Below are 21,224 nucleotides of genomic sequence, written 5' to 3'. Positions count from 1 at the left end.
GCTTTTGCTTTTTCTCTTTTATTTTTTTTTTTCCATCACTCCTTTCACTCTTTCCAGCAGAGGAAGAAAACTGTGCATGGACCACAGAGCCCTTCTTTTCCAGCTGTTAGATAGAAATACTGCCTGCGCCCATCCCAGGACCAAACCTCCCACTGCGGGAGCGGCTGCTGCAGCCCTGGGCCAGCCCTGCTCTCTGCCAGCAGCTCCTATGTTTACAGCTTTCCTTCAGGGCTTGCATTACAGGATCTGGAGTTTGTCTTGGAGCTGCTCTGCCCCAGGCAGTGCTGGGGGGGAACCCAGAACCAGCACTGCCCACCGTGGCCCATTCCCATGGCTACTTTGTGCCTTGACGGGATCGACCCACAGCGATACAAAGCTCTCTCCTCCCATCCGACTGCTGATCTTTTGGGCAATTATTTGGAAGTAATGAAAGTGAATGCATGACATTTAAAAAAAGAAACTCCGCTGTCAGCAGGAAAGCTGCCACATTCCTCCTGCACCTTGGAGAATACGCTTAGCTTGAAATAATGTTCATTTTAGCAGAGTTGTAAATTACAAGTGTGCTGGGGTCTTGTGGGATTTATTACCATTTGGAAGGAGGTTATAGGCCTCGCGCTGTTGCTGCTGCATCTGGTGCACGGTACAGAGCAGCCACAGAGCAAAATTTGGAGGCAAAAGAAAGCACCTTTTATAGCCCCTCTCGGGTGGCTTGTATCGCTCGCATTACACATGCACACACACCACCTCCAGCACTACGCAGGAAGGATTTCACAATCCCTTTTCCCGGTTGCCTGCTGTAATTGATCCGCTGTTATTAATGCCGACCAGGAGAACTCGCCGGGCACGGCGGCACGGAGCGTGGCACAGAGCCCCCAACCGCGGCGCAGGGCCGCGTCCTCAGGGATGGCCCCACGGGTCTGTGCTCGTGTTTTCCATCGCAGGTGTTTCATAAAACGTAGCCCCAGCCCTGGCAGGAAACAATAAGCTCGAGCTTCCTCTGCATGGACTGAAGGGATTTCTCCCTCCCTTTTGGCAGGGCTGGGGCTCTGCTAATGGAATGTGAATGTTCCTCGATCCTGACCCTCCTGTCTTCAGTCTGTGAATGGTAAAGGCTCACCTTTAGTCTGTGCCATTAGTGATTAATTAATCTCAGTGTTTATTTAACCCATCCCTCCGGGTGAGGGTTTCTGCACTGAGGATGGTGTGGTTCCCTCCTCTCCACCACCAGCCTTGTGGGTGCTGACCCCCAGCCATGGGATGCTGCAGGGTTGTTCCTGGTGGCACATGGGCATTGTTCCCCAGAGGGTTTGGCACCAATGTGGCACCAACTGCTGGGAGAGCTTCAGCTCCTGGTGCTGCTCCAGTCCCAAACGAGGGCAGGGATTCTCTTACTCCGCGATCTGTTTATCTCCGTGAATGCCATTAATCACATTCAGTGCCCAGATGGCTTATAACACCACATCCATCCTCTAAGAGCTGTTATCACGCACCCCGAAGATCTGTCAGATGAATAGCCAGGTCAGATGCAGCTGCTCCAATATCCCAAAGAAATCCTATTTATCATCTCAGATGAAACCAAAGCAGTTGCCCCCCCCGTCCCTCATTGGGCTGGCTGCACTGCAGCCCTCCAGCCCCCAGCGGGTTGGCTGCAGAGCTGTGTTTCTTGGCCCTTCGCATCCCGCTGCTGCTGCCTTCCATCTGCAGTCCCGTGATAAATGGCCGTGGGGTGCCAGGTACAGTTCAACGCTAAAAAATCCCGATGTGTGACTTCGGCATCTCATGGCAAGTCATTAATCTGGAGGAAGGCCGGTGCCAGGAAGGGGCTCTCCATTGCTGGACCCGCTCCGTGCAGCCGATGCCAGCGGCGGGGAGGAGGGAGGAAAGGCTCCATCCATTTTCCACGAGGAGAGCTCTGGGGCCGTTAACCCTCTCTGCAGCCCATATCCATACAGGGGAACCTGGGGCAGGTGGCACGTAGCCCCCCCAGGAGACTATGCTGCAGTGGGAAATGCAAAGCCCAACTGGTGCTCTGTGCCTGGAGCAGAGAACAGGAACCACTGGCACCGGGTGATGCCCCAGCCCTGGGCATGGCTCCTCTTGCCCTGAGGATCCCCCCTCTCTTCTCAGCACACACACCCCGAGCCACGTGCCTGGTGCCAAATTGAGTTGTAGCTGTGAATTATTTAGAAGCATCAGTGGAATATTGTTGTATCAGTAACGCAGACTATCAGTTTGTGGCCTTGGGGCTGCCTCAGTTACACACTCCATCACTATTTTCTCTCATGAATAATGTAGGAGCGGAATTACTCTGCATGTAGAGAATTCATACCCTGAGAAAACAAGGTTGCTCCAAAATTAATTTTCCGTACTAAAAGAGCGACAGAAAATCAATTAATCGCATATTATTCTATACGGAGACAGAGTAAGGGAAACAGCGAAAATGGCTGTAGCTATACATCAGCAAATGCTGTATTGGCAGAGTGCTTTGCAGGGCTGTGAGTTACTGCCTGCTCTGAGCGAGGGGAATATATTCTGCCCCGGAGAGCCCTCCAGTGCTGGAATGGGCTGATGGCAGCCCTATATGGCCCTGCTCCCATGGGCCAGGGTGAGCCCACCTGGTTCTGCTCCTCCTGCAGACCCTACAAGCACCATGGGGATGCTGTAACCACACTGCGACCCACGTCCATCGCACTGTCTCCTCAACAGTCACAGGCTTAAAAAATGGCATCGTAATGAAGGGACAAGAAATGATGAGGCCAACCTCAAAAGAGAGCGGAGCATCGACAGCATCTTCAGGAGTAGGACTCAGAGCCAATGTAATGAAGACTCAGGCTGTTTTTCTCACGGCAAATTGTTTTCCCCGAGCACCCAGCTCCTCTGTTATCTCTCAGCACTGTTACGTTTCGAGGGTCATCACACAGTGCAGATCATTATTCCAGCAAAGAAAGCAGCGGCTTTCAAAGTGTTCACAACAACAACAGCTGCAGCTGCGATGGCATTTACAAGTTCCAGCCTCGGCGTTATTAGCCAGGATGGTTTCTGAGCTGAATTTATGGTTGATTTTTTTTTATTTATTTTATTTTTTTTTTTTTAAAGTGCTGTTAACAGGAACATTTGAAGAAGCAATGACTGTTCCCTGAGCTGTGTTCAGTGAGCACCAAGCCGTCCCTGCGCTCTTGCCGTGCTTGGGCAAAGAGCAGCCATTGCTTTGGACCCAATGCCACTTTGTCACCGCTCCTCCAGCGCTAATGCAGACACTTTGAACGCGGGATTATTCTGTCCACCCCCTTTAGACTAAATCTGCCTTGGAAAACAAATGACCCTGTTGGGCTCAAAACGCTCCCGCAGCTGACTCCATAATGAGCTGTTTATTATAGTTCCCATAAGTGAAATCCATTAAGGCTGACAGAAACGCAGCTAAAGTTTACATCCAGCATCCGTTTGAGGGGAGTTCTGGGCCTGAATTAAATTTGCCCCTTCCCTCCTCCACCCCGGCAAAGCCATACACGACTCTTAAATGAATTTTCCATCGTTATTTTCCAGAATAACGCAGAGCTTTGCTGGGCCCTGGCTGATCTGGCAAGCCGTCCAACCTGCCTGCTATGAGTCAGAGTTCTCCCCCTCCCAGTGTCAGCTTTCAGTCCTGAAAACTTGAAAGGAAGAAAGGTAGTTTAAGAATGACATTGTTCTTTAGATCTTAGTGAGTAATCCGAGTTTTTTTAAACGTCCTTTCAAGACTAATAGTGGTGCAATGGCGTTACGATTGTGGCTGGCTGAAAAATGGAGTTTCCATTGTGTGAGAAGTTCTGAGGTTCCTCATGAGAATGATTGTCCCAAATTTAGACAGAAAGCCAACGTCTGTCTACGCGTTGCAACCCAAACAATTAATCTTCTTCTGCTGTGTCAATTATAATATGACCTTAATGCAGAACAGGACTGTCAAAATGAAAGATTTGGGGATTCTGAAAGCAGAATCTCTTTGTAGTTTTCAAGAAGAAGTTAAACAGACTGACATGTTTGTGAGGGGCAATAATAGGGGTGGGGGATAAGAAAAGATAAATGATGATCCCAAAGGTGACATAAACAGGAGTGCTGCTGTCCAGCCATCCCAAACCATATCCCTGCTATTATGTCTCCTTCCTCCCCCTCCTCCAAATGCAGCATCACTCCACAGCTCCAATGGCTCACCCAGAGCTGTACTTCACCACCACATCACAGCACCATCAGCACTGCAGGGTCGCAGTCAATGCACATGAATTGAAAAGAGGTTTGATGGCTACACCTTGTAAATCTAGCAGGAAAAGAGTAATTTCTATAGAGTTGTGTGTGGTACATGTGCAAGCAGGAGGGACTGTCTGCATTAGCATATAAATGCATTTAAAGTGAGACAAATACTGGTGGTTTTGGCAAGCAGGATACCTCTGGAATCAGAAATGTAAACTGTTTAGAAAAGGAAACGTTTTTGTTTAAATGTAAGGAGAAGGCGGCTTGGGAAGGTAAACATCCTCCCGGCGAGGCCATCGCTTTCGGAACTGGTGCTGCCCATCTGTGTGCTGAGAAGGTGAATGTCACCCAGGGAAACTTCGCCGCATTGGAAACCTGAAGGCAGAATTAGGTCCATTCTGTAGGGCACAGTACATCCTTGAGGCCATCTTGGCTTCATGACGTGGTTGTGCACGAAAATAACGTTTGTATGGAAGAATCCCATCGTACACCTCAGTCCTCCCATGAGCTCCCTGCACGTGCTTTGGGCCCATGGAGCTGAATGGGCACAGCCCCGGTACAACAACAGCGACTTTGTCCCAGCGGCCGTGATTCTGTCTGCTCATCACCAGCGTTTGTTTTGGAAACAGCTGTTAGCCTGTGCGGTAAAACATAAGATGGAAAGTGTCACAGGAATGTGGTTGTCATGTGAAACCTTTCCGAGGAATGGCAGGGAGATTTATAGTTTGCATTTGGTTTTAATTCGATGCATATGGCAGCAGATGCTGGAGATCGGGGAATGGCACTCGTGGCCAGAGTGCATTTTTCGGGGCTGGCGGTGGCCCTGCTTTTGGGATGGGAATGCATTTCACTGCAATGCACCCGCTCAGTGCCGGTCCTTCCTTCCTTGGCAGCTTCTTCCTAACTCTTTTCTCACTGTTCTGCGATCCGGGTACGTGGGATTAGAAATTAAATGCTTTTTCCCTCCCTCCCAGCTTTGCTGTTGGGAAAAAAAACAAGCCAAACAAGCACAAACAAACCCAAAGCAGATGTGGCCGTGCAGTGAAAGAGGAGAGCACTGTGCAGCCCTGTGGGAGCTTCCACGTGGCTGTGGGCTGCATGGGGCTGCGCTTATGGGAGTGGGCTGGCGGCAGTGGAGGGGGCAATCAGAGCACCTCATCCATGAGGAATTGGAAAAATGCGACGTGATTCCTTCAAAAGGAAGGAGAGAGAGCGAGCAATGCAGGGAATGCCACAAGAGTCATGCAGGCAAAAGTCTGCAGCTGGCCGAGCTGGAAAACAAATGATTTTAATCAGCTGCTATTCAACCACTGTCAGCTCTGATTTACTGTGTTCTGCCAATTAAGGTCTGGGGGTGTGGAGGGTAGGAGGTGAGAAACAAAAGCACAGTGCTGGGGGAGAGGATCAGCAGAACAGAGCAGGATGGGGCTCTCACACCCGGAACCCCCCGTGCACCCAGCAGGGTGCAGGGCTGGCAGACAGTGTGCAGAGCAGGGGGGGATCTCTGCAAGCCAAGGTGGTTCCCAAACACATCTTTCATCCCCGCCACTCTCACGCAAAGCAAATTGCTTCCATGAGCTGAGAATGACAGCATGACTCGAGGTCTCTTCTCCCCCTCCTGGATCATGACAAATGGATTCAGCACCGACAGTTCCAGTAGGGCTGCGATATGAGCTTTCCGCAATTAATTAGTGTGGCTAAGTAGCAAGCAATGAAGAAAATTAAAAAGAAACACCGTCTTCCCATGTAGAGCTATCTGGGTATTTGCACAGCTCCCAGCTCCAGTGGCAGTGAGCAGCCTGCAGCCTTTGATCCTGCAGCAACTGCAGAAGCATTGGCGTTGGCGATGCACTCCGGGACCCGTTTGCACCGCTGTGCTCCCGGCAGAGCCGTGTCACCACGCTTTGTTCCTCCTCTTTAGCACTTTGATTTGTGCTGCTCTGCTCAGAATCTCCCTTGCAGCTTGTTGACTTATCACTCATCCCCGCGAGTTCCCATTCTCTCTTCCCCTGACAGCTTTGCCTAATGTACTTATTCATTCAATTTAAATAAATCGAACACGGGCCTATGACAGCCGATAAGTGAGTCACACAAGAACAAACAGAAAGGAAGCACTGCAAATAGTCAAATGTCAAGTAGGAATGGAAAACTGTCCCTACAGCTTCAGCGAACCTTAGATGTCTAATATTTATGGCCAATTGATGTCATTAGAAAGTAAATAAGCCCTCTTATGCTGCATTACAAAAGATTAACTGCAAGCAATGGAGTTTAAATAGCACAGATAAGTGCAGATGGAAATAAACCTGTTTAAAGCTGGAAATATTTGCTGAACCTCCTTGCTGCTTTTAAGATAATTGATCTCTGTATATCTGCATTGAATCTCCCCATAAAAGCTTTGAAACGTCTTCTGGCAGCGCCCGGCTCCTGGTGACTCACCCTCTCCGTATTGCTGCGGGGCGTGCGGGGCTTTGGCATTTCTCAGCACTGGGGGTGGGAGTGCGGGGCCACCACCCATGGATGTGGACTCAGTGCCCACAGCAGAGCTCTCAGCTCCAAAACTGTCAGAGAAATAAATCGCCCTTCAGATATTGCACTGCGCCCCAGCTGAGGATCTTTGGAAACAGCCCCGCCTGACAGATATTAATGAGTTACATTGTGCTGATAAGGAAAGCGAGCGAGTGAGCAGAAGTGCTGTGCTTGGGAGCTGTGCTCTGCAGTGCCCGTATTGATCTCTGGAGCACGGCCCTCCTCGGGCAATGCTGGTGCTCAGGGTTATGCCCTGGCTGTGCTTTGCACAGCCCTGCAGTGCTCTGCCCCGTGGCCATCAGTGCTGGGGTCCCCGCCGTGGGTCCCCATAGCAGTCTGAGCACCGCTTCTCCTCTGCAGCGACGTTTATGTGATCCCACAGCACTGCTTTCAGGATGATTAATCTTTGCCCGGCTGTGTGTTTAGGCTCTCCATAAAGGCAGGTGCATGTGTTCATGCGCTGCTGCTGTCAGGGCTGTTAATGTAAGCGTCTGTTTTACAGCCCAATTGACAGCCGTATTGTTCTGGCAGGGTTACAGCTCTGACATGTGGAATCAATCTTTTTAACCTGTCAATTAATCAGAGGGCAGCTGTCAGCCCGGCTGAAAGGCCTGAAGGACAGTGCCCTTTCAATGGATTATACTGGATGCTCAGTGGAGTAAAATTGAACGCTTCAGTCTCGAGAAACTCTCACTGAATTCCGAGCGATGCTCAGTGTGTGCTGCAGGCCCTGAGCCCAGCACGGTGCTGCTCAGCCATCGGGGAAACCACCACTGCCCACCTCACAGCTCCCTCCTCTTAAATCAGGGTTCTCATCACCGCCTTCAGAGCAGACGCTGGGAAGTGGATGCAGATATCCCCTAGAATGGCTCAGCGTGGCCAAAGACCCAGCAGCCAGCAGTCCAGAGAGGAAACAAAAGCGTAACCTTGAGAATAGCTGTGTTCCCCCGTCCCTTCAGCCTAATGCATTGTGGTGCTAGCTGAGCGGCCACTAATTTGATTCATATGAGAAGTTTGACCTTATTCCACCAAGTGTTTTCCAGCCTGGGTTTCTCTAACTGCTTGTTTATAGAGAGTATATGGAGCATTTTATGTTTTTTCAGCTGTTTAGGAACTTGGGTTTTTAAGGCTGCCCCAAGAGAGTGGGGCACAAGGCACAGCCTCCCCTGGTGCCCAAGAACCCTCCCCTCCTCTGGGAAAGGAGAATTTGGTGGTGGTCATCATGAGGTGAGCCCCATTGCCACCACCTTTCTTCAGCACAAAGATGGAGCACTCAGCGCTTCCTGGGTCATCCGACAGTGATGGAGACACTGAGAAGCCCCTCTCAGACCTCTTAGAAACACCATTTTCTCAGCTGAGATGGGATTTGGGTGCCAATGTGTTTAGATGGTGGATTTTTTTTCCTTCTTTTTCCTCTCTTGCCACACAGCCCTGGATAGATGGCACATGCAGAGATCACCCTCATGTCTGATGGCTTACAATGGTTGGCAAATGGTGAGGTGGGAGGCAGGCACTGATCACTGTGTCAAATGCCACCGATAATTTGCTGTGGGGTCCTGGGAAAACCTGCACAGAGGTTGTCAGCACTTTGACAAAAGCACAGTGGCACTTTTGGAGGAATGCTGGATCCCAGTGAGTGGCACAGGGTGAGGAGATGTGCGATGGGAACAGGACAAACCTTGGGAAGGCATTGGCTCCTAGGCTGCTCCGAGCAGCCTTCTGTATTCACTTGATTTATTCTCACATTGCATGGCAGGAAATAGAGAAATATTATCTGCTGTTTACCGCCGCCAGCCAAAGATGGAGTGCCCTGCCCAAGGTCATGGCTGTGGCACCAGGTAACTGTGAGCCCCGATCCTGAGCAGGGGCTGTGCACAGGGGGCTCCAGGGACTGCACTAGAGAACGCACCAAAGGGCTGTAAATGGTAATGGAAATATTTTCATCTTGGGTCCTAATGGAAAAAGCAGGAAGTCTGAGCACACGAAACGTCTCCTAATTTGCACCTGAGTCTCTTAATCAAATGGAGCTTTCAGCCCCAATCCCAAACTGTGCTTTTTCAGAAAGGATTTCAGAAAGATCATTCATCAGGAGGAGCAGAAGCTCAGAGAAGCCATTAACACCCATTCTATTGATGGAGAGAAGGGAGGTGACTGATCTGCAGCTCAGCTCACACTGCTTCTCCCCATCCCATCCCTATTCCCATCTCCATCCTCATCCCATCCCTACCCACCCCATTTGCTGGGGCTGTCAACAATGCTGTGGGTGGGCAGGAGGGCTCCTGGGGTCTCAACCCCTGCAAAGAACCCAGGCTGCACACATGGTGTTTTCAGCTTTGCCTCTGCCCCATGTCACCACGAGGCCCTCACAGCCCAACTGCAGCTCCCCACTGCTGCCTGGCATGGAGCCTTACCCGAGGATAACTCAGACACCATTCATCCTCATTCCAGCCACAGGAACGGGAGGATTTTAAGGTGAAATTGTCTGATCAAAGTGAGTTTACGGAGCTCCTTTAAACAAATTTTTACAATAATAATTTCTCTGTGCAGTGTCTGCAATAAAAAGACAATAGATGAGATGGCCATAGAGCGAGCCCAGGGCCGTAAATCACCGCAGGGCCCCGCGCTGCTCTGCCAGCATCCTGCACTGCCTCGTGTGCTTTATGGTGTCATCTGCGTCCCAGCATCCCCAGAGTGAATTACAGCCTTGCAGGCAGCGGGTGGCCATCTATTATCCTACATGTAAACAGGTATTCAAATAGCAGCTTCAGAGCTCTCTCCTCGGCATTTAATCATGCCTGTAATCTAACCCCAGTCCTTGCCAAGGTCACAGCTCTGATTGCTCTTTCTCCAGCGCTGCAGGTTTCAGCCAGCAGCAGTGACAGCCTCAGACGAGCTGATTGTCCCCCAAATTAACTCTGATGCTCTTTGCAGAATAATGAAGCAACAACGCAGTCCGATCGTCAGCCTGGAGCCTGGCTGTGTGCCCTCAGCTGTTGGGAGGTGAGCAGTGCCCACGGGTGGGATGGGACAGCCCCAGGTGGGTTGTGATCGGGGCACATCCCATGGCCGTGGCCCCATCTTGCCTTCCCCATGCTCAGTTCTCGCCTCAGTGGACTCTGAGCTCCCAGGCACAGGCAGTGCAGTCCCCACAAAGCGCGATTCACGGCGTGGCGCAGACAAATGCATCCGGATCCCGCGCTGAGCTGAAGTCAATGAGAGCTGAAGGTGCTCAGCAAAGCTTTTAAGGGATCAGGTCCTTGAAGCATGATCAATAATCAGCTCATCATCCTCCCCGCTCCGCTTTCCCCCTTGCTGCCTTTCTAAAAGCGGCTGAGAAATTCCTCAGTCGCTGCCCAACTAGCAGGCAGTAAATCCACAGAATATAAAGATGATTTTCATTTCCATTGGGCTACTCTATTTTTCTCTCTAAATATTTCAGGGGAGCTCGATTCATGGATTCTCCTTTGGCGTTAAAAGAAAATAATAATAATTTTTTATTTAAAAGGTAGAGAGCAAAGCCCGGAGCACCGGGGCCCTCCGTATTGTGTTTCAAATGGTTCCCAGCTTCATTACTAGCTCTAAGCAAGTTCTGTATACATCACCTAGTTTAATTCAGCAATATCATCAGTGTCAATGGGCATCCAGCGACTGCCGGCTATTGGTCATCCGGACCTGACACAAACTCAATAAATACTCCATAACCCCTGACAGCCGCCAGCAGATTAGCCCGAAATGAACGATTGCCCAACCAACACCTGCTGAACCAAATCACCGTGCTGAGTGATGGGCCTGCGCCGAGCTCTGACCACAAGTGAGATCAGGGGAAGAATGATTTTGTACTTGAAGAAAAGAATTAGAGATGGTGGTGGGAGAGACTGGAGAGCCTTCGGGAGCCTCAGCTCCTCCTGCTACGCTGACCGCGCGGCTCCAACATCAGCAGCAGCTTTTATTATTCCATACGTTATTGATGTTACCGTCGGCGGCGTTATTTCACGTCCGATGTATTATGGCTATACATTATTATTTTAAGTTTTTTTTCGGTGAGACTTGAACCACGGTTTAAAAATAAGTGCTTATTCAAAGGGAGCATTTTGCAAATGGCTCTGAGGGCTGCAGGCAGGCTGGGCGTCGCAGCGCTGCCCCGGTCTGCACCCTCCAGAGGTGGTGCTGCTGGCATCTAGGGGGGTTTCATGGAGCCTAGGGCTTGGTGAGGCACCCAGCACAGCTCTGCACATCTGGAGGAGCTGTGCTTCCTGTATCTGTTGCATTTCTGCGTCTGTTGCACTCCAGTATTGCCTTGGGCAAGCACAACTGGATTCTTAAAGGGTTCAGCTCCCAGGAAAACCAAAGGTATTATCTGCATGCTGAAGTCTCATCAAAGCAGAGATGAGCCAGCAGGGCCACAGCCAGCTTTGGTCTGACCTTCCAAGTGCCTCAATTTCCCCATAAGCTCATCAAGAAACATTCCTGTCTGACTGTGATCTTTTGCTACAAAATTAAGACTCTTTTTGGCTCGATGTCTCTCCCCATGTCATCCCAGCAGTCACTTTGCAGCAGAAGAAACAATCTGCTGCAGAACCTGGAGTGGCTCAGCCTTCTGATGGCACAGACCAGACCCTCGCCCTGTTGTAGGCTGTGCTCTAGGGGTGGCTGCAGACCCCTGCCCACCCCTGCAGTGTGCCCCTGCCTGGCCCCAAGAACTGTGCTGCTGCAGGATGAGCCCCTCTCACTGCATTGCCTTCATTTCTCTGCTCAGAATCTGTCATCATTTTCACTACCCGGAATAGCTGTCACTCCACTTTTGGCTCTGGGATCCTGTTTTGATTCCAGCCCTTATCGAGTTTATCTAGAATCCTTCTGCTCATTTAAAAGAAGAAAGAAAAAAGAAAAAAAAACCACCCCAAAAAATCTCTCATTGGAAGCGGTTTTAGGAGTTTGTCTGTGGTGGATCCCATGGAGCCCTGCGTGGGTTTCAAGCACTGCAGCCCCATCACTGCCCCCAGTACAGAGGAGCTGTCTGGACCAGGGGCCCAACAGAGCCTTCAGAGTAATGTGATTTGTGGGAGAGCCGTGGTGTGGGCTCACAAACACTGCTGCTCCCACTGCCAGCTCCAATCAGATACCAGCCTGACCTCAGCAAGCAGTGTCTTTTCCTATAAATGTTGGCATCACATTGAGTTACATCATTCGTGCTCCATTATGTGCTGTTACAGGCAAGGAGTCACGCAAGTTAATGCGGCATCTGCCTGGAATTTAAAGGCGTGGGGCTGAGAGCCCCCAGCACCTGTGGCTGCGCTGTGAGGACGCATCGCGCTGCGGGCGGAGGTCCCCACACTTACGTGCATTCTTTGCACCCCCTCCTCAATTCCTTTTTTTGACAAGGAAGGCACAGAATTCCGCTTGCTTTGGAGGCAGAGCTTGCTGCCTAGAGCTCCATCTGGGGGCACCATCTGGGGATGCTGCCGAGCACACAGCACTGAGCAGGTGGGAGATGTGAGGACCACACTGTGGTCACCCCTGGGGCTCACGGCCAGCGCCAGGCAGTGATGGGACTTGCAGCCCCACGGTGCTTTCCCAGCAGCCCTCGAATCACAGCACAGCATTTCTCCCTTCTGCTTAATTTGCTCCTAGCTGCTTTACAGAGCCCCTCACCAATTAAGCAATTAGCAGCTAATTTAATTTGCTCTATCAGGACTGCAGCGCTCTGAGTGCCGTGGTGATGCACGAAGTGAGTGTTGTCTCAATGTGCAGCACTGATGCATCCCATGTGCAACATGAGACACCTCCAGGATGATGCAGCCAACCTGCAGCACTGCCACAGCCCTCCTCCCCCTGCAGGCTCTGACCCCCTCAGCCCCAAACCATGGCACTGTTGTCTCAAGGCAATTCAATTTTCGAAAGTCACATCTCCTGAGTTTTTCATTTCATTTTGAGCAATGGTAAAATACGTCGGGTAGGTCTGATAAAAGCTCGGAGCCACTTTCCTTCATTTAATTCCAGGCTTTAGGCCATGCTCAATTATTGATCCCGTCCTATTTTATAGAAGTTCTACTTGGTGTTCTTTTTAATATTGGGAAGAAGGAGCACTCCGGGTTTTTCTTTCCATACAATACAGTGAGATGGGAGGGGAACACAAGCACTGGGCAGAGGCTGCAGGATGGGATGAGTCCTCAGCACTGCCTGTGCTCTTTGTATCAATGGGAGAGAGCCCAGCTCGTCCCAGGAGATGTTGTCTGCCCAACGCCACTGCCCAGCACAGGAGTTGCCCCAGATCACACTGACCTGAGAGCACTGAGGTCATGAGGACATGCTTACATTGCAGTTCAAGGAGGAACCTGGGGAAGAACTGCCCCCGGATGGCTCTGTCTGCTGCCTATCAGGCTTGCCTTGAAGGAGTTTTTCACTCTAATTGTAATTGATGTTTTCCTTCGTCCTTGTAAAATGGTTTAGTGGTTCGGAAATGATTTAAAGGTGGAATAAATATGCAAAACCGGACTAGGTTTCCATCAGCCTGCAGCTCCTCTCCCTGCAGATAGGCCGTGAGGCATCTCATGCACATCAGTGCTTTGGGAACACACTGGTGTAACACTCCCCAACACCTCCGCTCTAACACAGACCCAGGAGGAGCAGATACAGTGCTGGGAGCTGAGCATTCATTGCTAGGCCTGCAGTGCAGAAAATGGACAGGGGAGGGCTGGGTTCTGCCTGCTGGCCTCAAGACTGAGGCTGTGCCATTCCTTTTCATTTAGCAGGCGCTTGTAAATAAGGCCATTTTCCATCTTTTAGGACCCAGGGTGACTGCAGTCCTCCATCCTCAGCTCCTCAGCTAAGAGCAGCGGCAGCCAATCCAGAGAGCCAAGGTGGCAAAGGTCCCATAGAACGGCTTGGCAGAAGCCTTAGGGTGGGTTTCACCTCTTCCCATGCCATCCCAGTGCATTGTGCCTGGACAGGTCACAGGAGGATCTCAGGAGCAGGGATCGGAGCCTGGTGGCTTCCAGCTACTCTGCAAGGGGTTGAAGTGTGTGCCCACGGGGTGCTGGCTGCCTGCATGGGGAATGGGGGTAGAAATGACACTGAATGTGTTGATTGTACAGTAAATTCCCTTCAGTGACAACTATAGAACCATAGGAACCATGTGTTGAAAGAGACTTTCAAAGGTCATCCAGCTCAACTGCCCTGCAACAAACAGGGCAAACCTCCAGCTCAGCCCCACAGTGACTGAGAACATCTCATATCAGTGCTAACCTCCTCTTAACATACATTGGTTTGAGTTGGAAGGGACCTTAAAGTCCATAAAGCTCCAGCCTCTAAATTGGGCACCAGATAAGGTTTCCCCATGCCCGTGCAACCTGACCTTGAAGACCCAATCCCTCGGATTTAAATCCTGTCTTAAATCCAAATAAATAACTCAGTTAATGCTTCCGCTACTAGTTGTTGTCTTGTGGCATAGCTGAGGCTGAAGCAATTGACCAAAAATGAGAGTGGTTCACTGAGCTCATGAGACATCTCCACGGGGCTGCACTTACAGAGGGGTATTGTGGATGTCACAGGGACTGGGGGGGGGGGGGCATGGACTGGGAGGACCACGTGGGGAGGGGCTGCCTGCAGATGCACCATTTCCTGCAGAAGGGACTGCTCAGAAAATCCCAGATTAGCCCCGAGATGGGGTTGTTATTGTTGTTATTATTATTGTTATTCTTTTAAAAAGTTACTTCTGAAGACTGCTGTGCTGGTGACATTCCCTTCAAGCTGCAATAACTAACCTGTCACAGCCTACAAACGCTGACAATACAGCGCCGTGTGGGGTTGACTTAATAAACCTCATTTACATTCATTTTGATTCGCTCAGGCATTGAAAAACATTTCACGGGGAAAAAGAAATAAGCAGGAACCTCTCCAAGCTGACACGATGTTAGCTGATATGATACGAACGGACTTAATAGCAGCACGAATGAGAACATGCATTCCTTACAGTATTTGCAAATGGGCTTCTTTCTATTTGCTTGCCATCTTTTCTCCCCCTCTCCTGCACCGGTGCCACTTGTGGTCACGGTGTTCCTCTCTGCAGCACATCTCCATACCACCAACATCCCATGGGAGCTCAGAACCAAGAGCATGTGCTGAGCCCTGAGCATGCTATGAAGTTTCCCCAAAGCTGCAGTGCTTTTGGGCTTTGCCTGTCCCTTTCCGAAGGCTCCTGGTGCTCTTTGCATCCCGCTCCCCCCTGCCCACACTTCCCATCCACACAGCAGACAGGCTGCTGGGAGCTGCACAACACAGGAGGAGCCCTCCAGGGAAAGTCAAGAGCATGAATCACCACGGAGCTCAAAGTTTATCTTACCTCGAAGAGTGATAAACACACAGGGTGCGGTGGGTTTGTTATTTCTGTGAGCTTTTTCCTGCTGACATTGGTTTAAAAGGAGTTCTTTGTGATTTACATCTGCCTAAGCTCAGAATGAAACAGAACAGGTTCAGCAGAATGGGATCCTGCAGATGGATGCATGGGGTTTGCATGGTTTCTCTTATCTGATTTGCATCACAGAGGGACAGTGCCATTTCAAGCACTGGATATAAGCAACTGAGAACAGGAAGAAAACAGAAAAAGCTCTAAAAACAGAACAGTGGGAGATGTGTGAGGAGCAAGAAACCATCCACAGGTGCTGGAAAGGAAAAAGCAATGCCGTGATTCAAAGGATACCACCAGGAGGTGAGGATTGCTGGGCAGCCCTATGGGACTTCAGGAGCAGCCATGGGGCGATGGGAGCGGTGCTGAGCAGCCGCTGCTCCCCTCCTCATTTTCACACACTTGGAAGTGTTGGTCCCTCTCCTTCCCCTCCAGACGTGGACAAATTGACAGAGCAACAGGATAGGGAAAATTGAGTTGTATCAGTGCTCCCCGGGGAGGCTCACGTTGCTGCCTGTGTCCGCGAGCGCTCATTTCCTACATCTACTGATGAGAGTTCCCATCGATCGGCGACCCCGAAATGCCTATGCTGATCAATGGCCCCACTGACACGTCCATCGACAGCGCTCCCACTACAGCGAGGGCTGGGATGGGGACGATTCCAGCACTGGCTCACATAGGGAAGTTGTCTCAGAGCACTGGAAGGCGCACCTGCTGAGGGCTGCAGATCTCCTGATGGTGTGCAGCCCATGTAAGGGGTCGGGGTTCCCATGCACAGAGGCAGCGTTGCCCCATAGGCACCGCATGGAGAGCATTTCCTTGCAGAGAACCCTCCTGGCACACACTGTGCGTCCCACCGCTCATCTGGGCGAGGAGCAGAGGGGAAAAAAATGAAAGAATATTGAACTTCTAATGCACTGTAATTACCAAATGATCCTATCTCAGAAGCAATGGGGCCCCATGGGATTTATTGCTGTATTAACAGTGGTTTTCCATTGCATTACTTAATGAATAATGTCTAAGCTAATAGCACACCAAAAAAAAAAAAAAAAAAAAAGAAGAAGAACACAACTCCAGTGTAATTATTATTTCTTCTAATGCAGCCACTTCTTACATAAATACCCATCTCTCTTTATTGGGCTGTTGTTTAAAAAATGTTTCCTATTAAATTGCCGTCGGTGCGAGGCATACATTATCATTATTATTTCTGCTTCTGCTCCACGAGGCCACCTCCCCCTCCCGGGTGCTGTGCACACCCCAGGGACTTGCTTGGGTGCCCCTCATTGCCACCCCTGCTCTGCTACCTGGGCTCCAAGGGAGCTGAAGAGACCTCAGCTGTGCAAACAGCCGAGCCTCTGTTTATTTTGGTAGCCTCACAAAATATTTATGGAGAGTTATTCGAGCAGAAAGGCTGAATGGAGATCATTGCAATGTGTCAAATTAAAGAGTGCTTAATGCCGCCTAATCTCCCGGTAATTACTGTTGTGGCAGCGGATGGCATTAGAGCTGGGTAAGAAAGCTAATGATAGTCAGATAGGAGCCCGGCTGGGTGTCAGCACGGCTCCGCCATCCGCAGCTCCAACAAGTGGCTCTTCCTCTGCACATACAGAAAATCCATCTCCACGGACCCCTCCGCAGCATCCTCACACATGAACGCGTGCTCTGCCAATACAACGCCCCCAGCACAGTGCTGGGTGCTGCTCACCCCTTTGGAGAAGCCGTGCCCCCCACATCCATTAAATGAAGGAGCAAACCAGGAAGCTTCACTGCCTGTGTTGTAGGGCAGAGGGCTGGAAGTACCCAAAGAGCACAGACCCACACATGGGTTATGCTGGAAAGGACCTTAAGGGTCGTCGAGCTGCATCCCATTGCTGCTCACAGTTGGGTATGTGGGGTTGGTTACCATTGCATGCAGGGGTGAGGAAGAGGAGGGGATGAAGGCAGCACCCCATGGGCCCCAGGGCTCCGGGAAATCAGTGCAGGGAGGGCCGAACCGGTCTGTTCCAGTTACAGAGCTCAGCAAGCGCGAGGTTCATCATTAACTGTCAAACAGCGGTTTTAATCAGCCCTGCTCCTTGGCGGAAGATAGATTTAATATCAAGGCACATTTTCAGAGCCATTAGTTTAATTATGACAGGTGTCTGCAAACTGGATGGCTCCGCTTTCAAGCTATGAATGACAGCACTTAATTCTCCAGGCCCACGGGGGCCACTCGGGTACTTTACCAAAATGAGCTTCCATTAAAGTGTAAGTGTTTCTTTCTCCCTTTTTTTTTTTTTTTTTTAATATATATTATATATAAATATATTTCTCTCCTTCCGTTCTCTTTCCTCTCTGCATACTTCAAACCAAGAGCTGATCAGAAAATTGCCCTTTAGTGGAAGGCAAAATAATGTTCCTCTCCCATTAGGGCTTTTATTACAGGTTAGGAAGGCTGTGCCCCACATCTCCTGGTCAGGCAAAAGCACTGCAATTTGCTGCTTAACCTTTCCATTATCCATCTGCCTTCAGTGTTTTCCCAGTAAATAGGTAAATAATAATAAATAACGGAGCTTTGGGTGCCCTAGGGATGCTGACAGTGAGGATGTGCACTGTGCACCTCCCAGCTCTGCTGGCTGCCCCATGACGGGGGGTACCTGCAGCAATCACCTCCAGAGCCCAACGTGTAGAGGGCCTTTGTATCACAGTACTTCACACTATTTTAGGCACCAAAAATCTTCCCCCTCCCCTGTAAATAAATTCAAATCAACAGCCTATTCCACAGGACTTGCTGCAGTTCTGGCATCCCTAGAAGTCACTCAGCTCCTCAGACATAAGGGACAGATGTTTCCAATGCCCTTCCTATGCCCTGTGTGCTCTCACCACCCCAAGCAGCTCCCCTGTACCAACAGCACATGCCATGAGCCCCACTCACCGTGGCAGAGCTGAGCACACCCTGCCAGAGGTGATGGGTGGATGCTGTCTCCCATGTCAGCTTCCTCTGCTCACCACACCACCAAAACAACACGCACGTGGGGACAGGAAGAACGGGGCCAGGGGGGCACAAGTTGCCCCAAGGCTCTCATATCCAACCTGGAGCCTCTCAGAGTGTTTCTGAAAGGAAATATCACTTCTGCTTCACCCCAGCCTGATTTTGAAATATTGAAGCCTGCAGCCAGCTCTAAATGCTGCTATATCTTACTCTTAACTCACGAGATCCCTTGTTACCCCCACGTATCCATGACCTTTCTGTCATGCATGCAGGAGCTGATCAATGGCAGCTAAGAGACGCCAAACTCATTCCACCTGTGAACACAGCGCCAACCCATCCTGGTCCCACACAGCATCAGGAATCCCCTCCTTACCCAACTCAGTGCTCCCCTCTGCAGTGCTACAGGGCAGGGATGGTGCAACGGCACCAACAGCATCCTCGTCTGCACAGAGATCTCAGTAAGTGATGCTGCCAAACTCATGCATGCAAAACAAATCCAGATTGACATTCAATACATAAAAAGGCTCATAGACATGTAGAGGGATTTTAAGAAAGCACCCAGGTGATGGAGGCACCCAGCAGGAGCTGTTTTTAGATGGAATCAGACAATGAGTTGGGTTCTGTGTAGCCATTCAGCACCTAAAGCCATTGGGACTTCATGGGAAAAAGACACATTCCTAAGACCCACGACCAAAGTTAACAGCAAAGTTGTTTCAGTTTCTGCATGACTTTCCAATTCCTTTAAAAAAAAGCCTTGAACAATATGTTTCTCCAGAGCACAGCCCCCTGTCCCCTTCCTTCTCATCCTGCTTGGAAGTGCCTTTGCCTTTGTTCCTTCCCAGGAGGGATCTGGCAGGTTCCAGCACAGGAGGAATCTTGGAGAAACAGCAGAAGTTATTTAAGTCCAAACACATAAAATTATACATATTCAAAACAAAGAGCATGGGAACTTGGCAGGAGAGGGTGTCTAAGTTACCAAAGCAGCCATAACTCAAGAGCTGACAAATGATGTGGGTTTGAAATGACTATTTATTCTGGTATTTAATAACACAAATCCAGAGCGTGGAAACTGCTCTACAGCTACATCACATTGTCTTTAGTGCCTCCAACTCACTGAGGGCTATAAGGACTGAACACTGTTGTGGTTTATATAATTTAATGCCTTTCTTACAGTGTTTTATAGCAGAAAAATACATGATCAGCAAGGAAAGGGATTCCCTGGCTGGTTTCTGAGCTAGCATTGTTTCTGAGACTTGGGAGCTTAGTGAGGCATTGAATAGCACAAGGGGACTCGTGTCAGAAGAAGCCTACCAGCTCCCCATCAATCTTCCTGCCTCCACACCAGAGAGCTGCATCTCCCAGCTTCTCAGCTTCAGAACAAGCCTGGCTCAGCCTGGGGCACCACGTAGGGCAGCTCACCATCCTCCCTGTGTTCACCTCTGTGAGTTCCTTACCCCATCCCACTAATGGAAAATGGAGCATCAAGGCATTCGGTGCATCTCAGCTGCTCCACAGAACACATGGGGTAAATACACGTTCTGGGTAGAGCTCCAGGTCAGCCTCGTGTAAATGTAAAACAGCAGCTGGGTTCATGTCCCATGGGCTGCTGTCTGCTCTGTGCATGTTCAGAAGGCTGCTTGTATTTTTGCTTTCAGTGCAACCCAAATTACGTAGCAGTGTGTTTCTGTTTTTCAAGTGAATATTGCTCCAGGAACTCACCTCCCTGCCTAATAAACCCAGCCCAAGCGGCTGCAGAAGGGAATCCATTGTTTTAGAATGTGTAACAGTGGGGAAAAGGATATTTATGAAGGAAGCTTAGAAAGCAGCTGGGCAAAGCCAACATGGAGGGACCCCAGGAAGGAGCAGTCTGCAGTGGGTGCTCCTCCTATAAGCACAGCATTCCCAGTCTCTGAGCCAGCACAGAAAAGCAGCCCAAGAACCTGCAGCCGTCCCTCCGCAGAGGGATAGCAGTGATTGCTGCCATTCACGGTGGCCCTGGAGACACTGAAGTCCCAAAACCACAAACTGGAGCCCTCAGATGTGGGAGGTACACAAGCGGTACCTGCAGAGCTCCGGGGCAGCACAGCACACTCTGCCTTCATGTCGATTCCTTTGTATTTCCTTTGACCTCCTATAAGCTGATGGGAGTCTCAACACACCGACCAACTCTTACTTCAGCTCACGTCCCACCTGAGCCCTTCAGAGCTTTGCTTTTGATACAAGATGGATTTCATCCACAGACCTCATGCTGATGGGCGGCCAGTTGGGTGCTTACTGACCCAGCCAAACTAAAGCAAATAACACAAAGCAAAACTGGTTGTCCCACTGCAAAACAGTACAAACAACCACTGGGGAAACCATCATGTGTTTGTGTGGAGAGCTGCTGGAACAGCAAGTCAATGGGGATTTGTTGTTTGCTTCACCCTAAAAGCTATGAAGAATCAAGTGGGAGAACTGTTGTTACCCAAACTTCAGATGCATCATGAAAAGAGAAGATCAGATCCACATCTGTGCCCTGTTATCACAGGGAAATAAACACCTCCACCCCCAGGACCTGAGAGAAGCTCTGAGCAATCATTTTCTGGCTGGGAGGACTACTTAAATCCATCAGAGATACATCGATGCCTTCAGCCCAAAGAGAGGACTATATCAGAACACTGTGAACTAGTAAGGCAGCAGCCCTTCTTCTCTTCATCTTCTCCATAGAGAAAACACAGAGTAGAACTCCATAAATTATTGGCTGTGCCACGAAAAATAATCTCCCAGGATTACATAAGGATTACAGCAAATACCAGGAAATGAAACAGAGAAAAACAACTGTATCAGAACCAAGAAGACGGGGAACCAGCACTGATGGGCTGTATGTCACACAGGGGGAGTTACTGTTGGAGACACACATCGCTCCGGGAGGAACGTGGGGGCTTTTATACTGCATCGGTGCAGCTGGAGATGGGGGGTGGGAGCAGTGGGAGCCCCACAAGCCCTCATTTGGCTCATAGGCACCTCACTGTGCCCAGGTGTAGGAGAACCATCGGCTGCCATAGAACAGCTGCTGGAACACAGCCCAAAAATCCCCGCAGGCTTCAGGCGAGCGGCCCC

At 50.2% G+C, this 21,224-nt stretch overlaps 1 protein-coding gene across 11 annotated transcripts in view; it reads right to left on the bottom strand.

Annotated features, from left to right (window-relative positions):
* Nucleotides 1-21,224, bottom strand: part of LOC122188195 — a 108,978-nt gene that overhangs the window by 36,143 nt on the left and 51,611 nt on the right. For 2 of the 11 annotated variants that reach the window (XR_006181505.1, XR_006181510.1), the window contains one exon: nt 1,672-4,861. The exons of the other annotated variants lie outside the window; for them this stretch is intronic. The gene's annotated coding sequence lies outside the window, so the exon portion shown is untranslated. Of the gene's footprint in view, nt 1-1,671; nt 4,862-21,224 lie in introns of those variants that run through there. 11 annotated transcript variants of the gene reach the window in all.

Source organism: Lagopus leucura, unplaced genomic scaffold (assembly GCF_019238085.1).
Source record: "Lagopus leucura isolate 7727_CA_CO unplaced genomic scaffold, USGS_WTPT01 Super-Scaffold_100056, whole genome shotgun sequence".
In the NCBI taxonomy this organism is placed as follows: Eukaryota; Metazoa; Chordata; class Aves; order Galliformes; family Phasianidae; genus Lagopus; species Lagopus leucura.
Note: the sequence above shows the minus strand (reverse complement) of the source record. Positions and strands in the feature narration are given on the sequence as shown.